The sequence below is a fragment of the Glandiceps talaboti genome, chromosome 3 (genome assembly GCF_964340395.1).
Source record: "Glandiceps talaboti chromosome 3, keGlaTala1.1, whole genome shotgun sequence".
Classification (NCBI taxonomy): Eukaryota; Metazoa; Hemichordata; class Enteropneusta; family Spengelidae; genus Glandiceps; species Glandiceps talaboti.
Genome location: NC_135551.1, coordinates 12,734,298 through 12,744,849, shown reverse-complemented (window position 1 = coordinate 12,744,849; position 10,552 = coordinate 12,734,298). Strand labels below are relative to the sequence as shown.

The following is a 10,552-nucleotide window of genomic DNA, read 5'->3' as shown; positions in this document are numbered from 1 at the left end:
CAAAAAATCCATAAAACGCTATCTTATCTTCAGGAGTGTCCAGTGAATCCAGCTGTTCTCTTTTCAGAGGTAATATCACAGTTGCGATGAACATGGCTATGTCTACCGATGTGACAACAGCACGGACAATCATTGTAAGTACTGCATACCGGGTACGGATGGTCTGTCTTCGGAGATACTGTGCAAGAAAAAAAGATACAAAACAGTAAGAAAACATAGTTATTGTATATATAGCGGTATTATCGGCTGGTGCTTGCCTGCGCGACTGTTTGCAGAATAGCATTCATATGTGCTCACCTGAGAGAAAATGTGGTTTGTTTCTGACAACCATTTTTAAGACATTTTCCCTCAAGATCTTAAATATTGTTTTTCACTGCCCGTTTTAAGTTAAAATGAAATGGACTATATGATGGTAAGTCTTTACAAATTTAAGGCATGCTTTGAGTCTGCTTGATAAGCTTTTCTAGTTTTCAGATATTGAACATTACTGAATTGGTTATTTGTTAGACCATTACACGATACATGTATTTCTACAGCATCATTATTGATATCACATGGCTTGCTTATTAGCCTTATGGATTGAGAAATTATCATGCTATATTGACCAAACCGTGTGATTAAACTAGGAAGAAATATGGGGGTAGAGACCGACTCAGACAGAGAAACAGATAAATAATATATATGCAGAAACAAACATTGACAGACACATAGCACAGATAGACACAGAGAAACATATGGAAAAGATGGTGGAAATACGTTTACCTTCTGTCTGTTTTCAGCTCTTTACTACACGTTTATCATGTTTATAAACCCACAGAGTGGTGACATGTTTAGTAAAGTATATTACCTGGACCTTGACTTTAGGTTAACCGCTGGTCAAACTTGCTTACTTTGTAAATCAGTGAGTGTTTACTTTTATGTAAATTGGTTAGTAGTGAATTGTCATGTTAGACTACCTGGTGGCTGGGTGTTTACATTGTATTTAAATCAATTAGTTGCAGTGGATTAGCATATTAGATGTGACAGATGGCTGATTTGTTGGTATACAAATTTGTAACTATAAAAAGGATGGCCGGGACAGTTCTGGACCATGCACTGCATACTCCTGTCTGTGATGGCCCTACAATTAGGCTGTAATATGTCGTTGGAATCCTGTGTAATGAAATTCCGAACACTGTCCCATATTGAAGAGGTATTCATTTAAACGAAAATACTTGCCACGTGTGTGTATATCCTTCTACAAAACACGGGAAAGGCGAGTTTAGCAAGGAGAGCTGAAAACACATTGTGAGAGACAATATTTTTATTTACATCATATACAATATATGTTGTACAAGATAGGAGTGTAAAGTTGCTTAATATAGGAATATAGAGTAGAATGGAATGGAATGGAATAGAATAGAATAGAATATAATAGAATGGCATGGAATATAAAATAAAATAAAATAAAAAAAATGAATAAAATAAAATAATGTAATATAAAATAAAATAAAATAAAATAAAATAAAATAAAATAGAATAAAATAAAAAAAGAGGAAAACAGAATAGAATAGAACAGAAGAGAATAGAATAGAATAGAATAGAATAGAATAGAATAGAACATGTCACAGAAATCAAATTCTTCCATGAGTGACTCATTTTTTTGACAGATTATACAAAAAAATTTTGTTGTCGTGAAATATTATTTTTCGTTGCTGCACATGTCAAAACTTGTGTTGCAATCTTTTGTCTTTAAAAACGTATTTGCAAATTGAACTGTTGATATATTTAAACAATAATATACTCACACACCACAGCTTGGACTAATAAATATACCCATGTTAGATTAGTGTATCGTAGCACAATGTTTGTCAACAACACCAAGAATAGGACTTCCATATAGATAACGGAAATGAACAGCCGAGAGACCTTCCTGTGATAAACAAAAATTGATTTCAGTGTAATGTTTTCATTATATTACCATTGTCAGTACAGCATTTACAAGATTCGTGATTTTACAATGGGAATTGATAATGACAACGGACATTTGTGCAGTCATTATTGACCTAGGCACGGTCTCGGACCAACATGCAGCACATCACTTCCTAACTCTGCGGAGGTCACAAACACATGTACCCTGTGGGACACACAAGGTGACAGCTGTCGTCTCGTCTACCTTGTCCTAAAGTATTCTGGTTCATATGGCAGTCCTGTCATCTAACGTTTCAGAGCCGTCCACTCTAGCCATTCCACCATGATTCCATAATTGATGGAATCTTTAGAGAATTTTGTTCACAACAAATTATGGATTTATGGTTTTTAAATTGAGAGGTTTGGTAAGTATACTATAATATATCTTTAACCCCATGCAAGTCAAATCAAACACGTTCTAACAAAACAATAAGAAAAGGCTTTCTTTAATTTGTATTGAATACTACTGCTTAGTTGTCATTGTAACAATGCATTTTTTCATCTTACATAAACCTTGACCATGAATAACAGTAACCCAAACGCAATGTTTGACTCACGGCCACGAATGACCAAAATCTCATGAAAATTTGCCCGCACGCGAGAGGAATTGGCGTCAGGAAATTGCCAGGAGTGACATTTTGCACAGCTGATTGCTTAAGAGTGTGTCTGGCTTTATTGCAACTAGATGCAGACTTGCGGGCACCAATGTTTTGATATCTGCATTTGATGTCTGCATGTAATGGTGACATGTTAGTTTATTTCATTTAGACAAAATGTAACAAGAAACTGTCTTCATTCATTCTTGCTATCTTAAAGTGTAACGTGTTGTTCCTTATTAGTTTCTGCATGGTTGTATCAAACAGAACCGCTGAAAGGTGTTTTGAAATCCGCTGTATAACACTCTTGGTCACGTGACCTATTGTCCTAAGACATAGCTATTCACCAAAACATATCAATTTCTATGCATATTTAGTAAAGCTTATACTTAATTGATAAGCTAAGTGTAACCAACACATCACGTATGCCAATTACAAAGCATATCAATAAAACCATGACTTGATATTAACATAGAACAAATGACATTTGTTTTAAAACTTTATAAAAGCGTAACTGTTTTTAATATTCGAAGTGTTCGATTTATTTGATCAACCATTGATATCAATAGTGGCTTCTAAAAATCCTCCAATTGGTGTGTTAAATTCATATATAATTACAACACGTCGTTTTCATACAGCCTTCAGTGATTGGTTTAGACAGTGTCACGTGCTATTGGCTAGTATCCAATAGTGACATCAAGTGTATTATATTAGTTTTTACCTATCGAAATCATCATCATCATCATCATCATCATCATCATCATCATCATCATCACTGAGACTGCCTTCTTCTGCACACCACGATGAAGGACCAGATTTTTCCCTCTGCGGTAAAACAATGAGCAGTAATTATCTCGTTATTATTACTGTACTCCTCAACGTTCTAACAAAAGCTGGCATTGGTCAAATCATATCCGTTGCAATAATGACAAAATGCCATCTACCGGTGGTACTATTTGTAAGGAGTAGCCTGCAAATTCGTGCAATGTATATGACGACGTAAAACAAAGGAAAATAATATCGCAATTTGTTTGTTCGTTCGTTCGTTTCTTTGTTTGTTTGTTTGTTTGTTTGTTGTCTTTGTTTGTTTGTTTTTCATTGTCATGATTAATAATATGTTTCATTTTGTATTTATTCTTTTATTCTATTGTGTATGCCAACCTTAAAACAGCTTCCATAGCTGGTTTTGGGTTGTGTTGAATAAATAATAAATAAATAAAAAATAAATAAATATGACCCTTAATATAGTCAGAATTAAAAACTCAAAGTCTACATTGCTTAATTTGGGAGTTCCTGGTAATGTGAGAGGCTCATGATCAATAAATGGTAGCTAATGAGAGTGATATGTATCCATTGTTAAGTTAACAAAAGTATGTGTGGACTAAATCACCGAAGCGAAGGGCCTTTTCATGACATGTCGATACACGAGTGCAGTAAAAAACCTTAGTCTTTACGGCTGAATGAAGAAAAAGAATGTTACAATCATAACTGCTCAAACTTAATTTACGAAATACCAAGAAAAACATAGCGATTTGGACGTTTTGACTAATGTTTTGAGAACCGCAGAAACACTGGCATAGACGTTCGTTGTTGTGCCGTAGACCAAGTGTGTAAATTATATATTGTTTTGTTAGAACGTGTTTGATTTGGCTTGCATGGGGTTAAATATATATTACTTACCGAACCTCTCAATTTACAAACCATAACTGTATATTTCAGCCAAATGACAGCACAAAGGATGCATATGCTAACAGCGATTCTGCTTGTTAAATCGATACCAATGCATATGTGTAAAGCAACTTCACATGCCATAAAAAGTTGCACTATCACCCATTTGAGTATGCATTTTAAATTTGTTCGGCATTCCTGTCGGTGTGAAAACAAATTCAAAGTAAATAGTGATTCCAATTATGGATAAATTTGGAGGAATATGGATGCAACATTATCTTTAGAAGACTACATTGAATCTTACGCCATGTCAAATGTAGATGGTCATCGTCTATCTAATCCGACTGGGATTATAATTCTTGTTTCCTTGCGAGAGTTCAAATTGACGAACTTTTTGTTCTGCTAACTACCAAATTTGAAGCTGAATATCTCCCGTAAGTGCAATACTGACAAATCGACATCGCTTTCCAAAACACTCCCTCTTGTTGGCATTGATAATTATTGTCAATGTTTATGAAGACATTTTCCCTTAAAATGCGAACATACTAGAACTAGAATATCTCAGAAAATTTGTTAAATTTTATCTTCGTCTCTCTCCTTTAATTATTATAGTCATAATCATTAATATATATAATACCTTAAGGAGAACCGTCTTGTAGGAAGATAACAATATTCATAACGTTCAAAACAACATTAATATTGCATCAATAAAACACCTACTCCGCAAATACGGCCATGGCACAATGCCCCGAAAAACATCCACCATGCCACCTTTGCAGCTGGAGCTAAATACAAACAAAGAGAATTGGTGAATGTCTGTCTCTGCACCCAGGAGGTAGATCATGTAACTATTGTAACTATACAAAGAATCGCTGTCATATCGATATCTCTACTTACGACACCACTTGAACTCTTAGGCAATTAGCTTAGTAGACATCACACAGGTTAAATAATTAATGCAAACCTTACATAGACTCAAAGGAAGGAGTTGTCATGTCCTTGTGACCATTCTAAACAACATTGACAAATGGCCAATATGAAATCTAGTTATGTGCGAAATGATTTTTTTTTTAAAAGAAAAGACAAAAGACCATGGTTCAGCCAAGCTAGGTGCCCACGCTACGGAAGTAGGTTTGCGCATGTGCAATGGAAAGCATTTGTTCATCTGGGAGGAGCATCTGGTAAATCCGACCAAGGCAGTTCTCAACATATTAACAGCTATTGACACTTATCATGTGGGTCTTGTATAATCCGGACGTAGACAGTGGAGGGGGAATTGTGTATGCCTCATCCAAAGAGTACAAATATAATAGCTTCTGGTCCCTTGTTATATGTTTTCAAAGTGACGGTGTTTCTGTTTCTGGGTAAGTCCGTACACTACGAATGTAAAAGGGGTGCATGGACTTTTACGCGATCCTAGAAACCCGTGTTATTTTAGCCCTTTCAAGTAGAATTGACCAAATACGTCAATATTATTGGATATTTTATTGTATTCTGATAGAAACATATTCTGATACATATCTCGGGAAATAATAAGTGCCTGTGTGATGGCGTACGCGGTCGCAAGAATCATACTTCCATGGATAAAGTCAGTGCGTACACACGTATTCTACATAAAGATCTTCAAAATTTGCTTTAAAAAATGTTTGGTTCCAGTTACCCCATCCTACCTAGTTTTTAACTGCCTATCCTAAACTTCTTTTTACGTGGCATTTGTTTTCTCTGTGATTGAAAAGGGCCGTAGAGGGCTGTCTCTGCTCTGATTTTTATCGAGGTTAAGGGGTATAGTTACTACGGAGTCATTGGAAAATTCCACAAATTCCACATACACATTTTGCCATTCCAAAATGTTTTAGAAAATTTATAATTTGTTTTACTCTTAATACCTAAATTCTACAATACTAAATTTTGCAAATGCACATTCTGAGGGGGACTTAAAATATGTCACTATCATGACCCATCGTGCATTGTGTAACACACAAATTTTTGACTTTCCAGTACATGAGTCATCAAATGCGACTCTTAAGAAAATTATATTATAAACACTGTTTTTATGCAGTGACAATATGTAATTGCAATTGTAAAGTGATATTCTTTAGTAAGAACCAACTACATCATGTACATCTTATTTTTCATATATCATCTTTACAAAATAGTTGCATTGCTGTCGACAGTCGGTCGATCTTTACGTAAATTTGAAAACATCAAAATCGTTAGATAGGTGACAAAAAAGTTTATTGTGGGTTGCAGATTAGGCTGTGTTTTTGACAACAAAATAGGGAAAAATGCAAAATTTACTTTATGTCGCAGACAGGGACTGTGATTCCTGAAGTAACGCACGGACGAGCATGCTCGAGCAGAGCGGACTAAGTTTTGCACTTCCGGAATATGTACTCAATGTAGCCTACTTACGACGTGCGATCTCGAATTGGGTAGAAATGACATTGACTTTCTCATTTTTTCCTTGTTATGGCTGTTTTATGATTGATTAAACTTGTATTTCTAAAATCCAATGTCTCATCAACTCTGAAAACAGTCAATAAAATCACATATATGTGCTCCTCCGAGTTATCCCGAATGGGTACGAGTATCACCCGAATTATTTCAAAACAAACACAATGCGTATATGGTGAGTAATCTTACCGAGTCTAGTTTGGTCTGTGCGCTCTATCTGGGTCTCCGTATGTCTGTCTACGATGTCAGTCGATGTTATTTAGGGGTAAACCATTTGATTTCCGGGGGTGGGGGGGCTGGAGGATTTGGACCCACAACATATTTTGTTTTCAACCACTATGACAGCAATTTCTTTTTGCCTAGTAGGTGTACAGCAAATTTTTGTTAAATATATTTACGTGCTTATTTGACTACTGTCACGTCGCGTCGCGTCGCATACGATATTACTGACAACCCTAGTCCAGTGACTGTCAATCTTCATGGTTGTATATACACACATACGCACGCGCGCACATATACATACATATATACATACATACATACATACATACATACATACATACATACATACATACACACACATGCCTACAGACAGACATACATACAAAGTTGAATAAAAGTTTGAGGGAGCCAAGTGGGAGTGGGTACGGGAAGGGGGTTTCCCCCTCCCGGCCCTGGAGATTTTCGAAATTCAAGGACTACTAAAAGAATACTTCCTAGTCGATGTAGTAATGATACGAGGTAAGATTTGAATCAATATACAGTAGAGCAGTGTGGGGATGGATACGGGAGGGGGATTCCCCGTCCCGGCCCTAGAAATGTTTGAAATTTAAGGGCTAAAAGAGTGCTATCTGGTGTTATTTTAAAATGTCAAAGTGACAACAATACCCTTTCCTGATCACAATTGAAATTTGAATTCAGAAAACTAAGACCAAGAAACATTTCTCAAAGTATATTGCTGCATTCCATACCATTATCATTATGAAAAATTACAGGATTCATTCAAGGTACTATGTCAGGTCAATATTCTTAGTAATTTGATTTGATGGTACAGTTAGTATATAGAAACTGTAAAGGTTTAGGTTCTCTTTTGACATTCTGCACTTGCAGCACAACAATTTTTTCCTGCTTTTGGCCGGCAACATTTTTTTCGAAAATCCTCCAGATGCCCCCCCCTACAAATCAAATGGTTTAGCCCTTACGAAATGGAAGTATCAAATTCGTGTGGCCTTATCATGACCCTGCGTACAGTTTACTGACACTTTCAATCAAAATAGGGCCACAGTATGGAATGCTAATATATGTCATCGGTAACATTACTTCGAAATCAGTACACAGTAATACGATACGATACGATACGATACGATACGAATTTCGTTCATTCATTGTACTAACATATCTAGTTAGTTGTGAATTATGCTATAGGCCTACAATATGCATACAGCAGTGACTATGTCTACCTATAGCAAAACTGTCACTTCCCATATCAGAATGCCTGTACTGAATTTATCTCATAAATGTATGCCTTCATCCTATAGGGATGTGGAATCCCAATAGAGTACTTACATACTATGAACAGCAAAAGAAGGGCTATGGACTCAATGCTGCCCAAAGACCAGTTGTCCTGCACAACAGTCGTGAAAAGTAATATCAAATATATAATTTCTGTAAATGATAAGGCGATGCACCATCTCGAGATCATCTTGGGAAAAGAGAAAATAAGTTATTATACATGTATTATCATTTAAATCGACATCTCAGACTGCCAATCACAAGGACAGGTGATGTCACAAAGGGCATTGACATTGCAACCTCTATCCTACCAGGTCCCAAATTATACAGCTGGGTTGACTGAGGCACAATCGTGGTTCAAATCTTGCCCAAGGACTTTAGCCATTCAGAAACAAATGGCAGCGATGGGGCTTCAACCTGCCACTCTAACCATTCGCCCAATCATAACTCCACAACCACAGTGTACACAAAACGGTGCGAGTGGTATCGTAGTTGCTGAGTAGTATACTGTTTCTACAGTGCAACTACAAAAGAGAATTCTTACGAAATTGATTTTCAAAGAAATTAGGAGGAGTGGTTGAAAAAGTGCAGGAACCAGCTAAGTTGAGTCAGTCATTCCGTTGAACAATTTTTTCTATTTTGTCTGGCCTGTAATGACTTCCTGTTGTAGTTGATCACGCCACTATACGAAAGTCATATCTGACCATATCTTTCCACTGGGGCAAATCTTGAGCAGAGGATGTGTACATGTGGTTATTATGAGCCGAAGTTCCACCTTTGACTTAATTTACCCCCTGTGATCTCTCCCCTGGGGGCTGTAGACAGTCGTAAGTGGTACCGTGTCTCGTACTACCCCTGGACAGAGATGGTGGTTAGGTGGGTCACAGGTTGGGTAAAGGTTGGGTAAATTGGACTTTTCATGTAGTGTGATAATATCTTACACCTTACTTAAACCAAGTACTTACCTTGATGAGTGGACTGACTACTCTAAAACAGACGTCTAATTCAAGGTTGTCCGATACTACAAGTACAATGTCATCAAAATATGCCACAGAACATCAGCCTGGCATGGGGTCATTGTTGTGATTTTGTGCTTTCGTTTATTTGCTATTCAGGGAAATCCCCGCTGCGCGCTTCGCCGAATGCTATATATAGTTATTACACAAGCACTGCTTGGCAGTTCGCCAATTTAATTACCACCTGTCAACTCAACTTGAGGGAATGGGCACATTTTCGGCAGGGGGTGGGCGGGGAGGAAATATTTTGGTCATTTTGTTGTCGCAGCGCCCACTTCCCGCTCAAAAAAATTCACCCCCCCCCCTACCCCCTTATGAAAATATGGACATGTAGGAGGCCGTTTAGATTGGAGTCAGAATTTACGGCATGGAAGGGGGCTGGGGAGAAATGGGGGCGCATGAAGAAAATTGAGGGTTCAAAGGGGCGCAAGACAATTCTGATGGTCCCCCCCCCCGAAATATTTTGCTCATGATTTGAACCAAATTAAACCTCAGGAGCGGTCGTTTACCGAGTAAATTAAAAAATGTTTCGCGGCCCTTCTAAGACCTATATTCAGTGATAAGTTGTGAGAGAGTCATACGAATGTATTTGTGTATGCCTTCCTCTGTCTGTCTGTCTGTCTGTCTGTCTGTCTGTCTGCATGCGTGTGTATGTATGTATGTATGTATGTATGTATGTATGTATGTATGTATGCATGCATGCATGCATGTATGCATGTATGCATGTATGTATGTATGTATGTATGTATGTATGTATGCATGTGTGTATGTATGTATGTATGTACTTTGCAAAATTGTACACTTCATTAACTACCATACATTTAATTATGATGTGTGTGTATGACCTTTCTAAACGTATATTGTGACGTCCTACCAACGTGAATAATCGAAGTATATTTAAGTATGGAGGTATAAACCTTCATGATCTAAGTATATTAACGCAGTACATTTATCCAAAACCTTCCGGTACTACGTCCAACAAGCGAAATCACTGAAGTGGGGTCAGGGGTCATGGGGTTAGGGGTCAAACATAGTAAAACGGTGTTCGGAATTCCGGGTTGCCGGCCACAGCAACCCATATTGGTCTTTCCTAGTAGATATATACGTTTGGTGGCACTCTGGAAACTACAATGATTAGGTTTCAGTAAGCAGGTATGACCGCGGTGTTGAAGCTTCACTCCCGGAGCTGCTATTCGCCTGTTTTGAACGGTACCGTCTACGATCCCCATAATTTTAAGGATCCTACGAATCAAAACCGATGACTATAGTTTTTTGTCTACCTAGTTGGCCGATGGGCAGTTTAACATTACTTTCACAGAAGGAACAACATGCAGAAAGAACACACGAAAGCATCGT

General features: G+C 37.3%; 1 long non-coding RNA gene across 1 annotated transcript; it reads right to left on the bottom strand.

Annotated features, from left to right (window-relative positions):
* Positions 1-4,304: 4,304 nt before the first annotated feature.
* On the bottom strand, positions 4,305-8,359 carry LOC144453933 (uncharacterized). Its single transcript, XR_013482458.1, has 3 exons — positions 8,235-8,359; positions 4,935-4,999; positions 4,305-4,412 (listed from the first exon to the last, which is right to left on the bottom strand). It is a non-coding gene; the product is annotated as an uncharacterized LOC144453933 (long non-coding RNA).
* Positions 8,360-10,552: the final 2,193 nt, after the last annotated feature.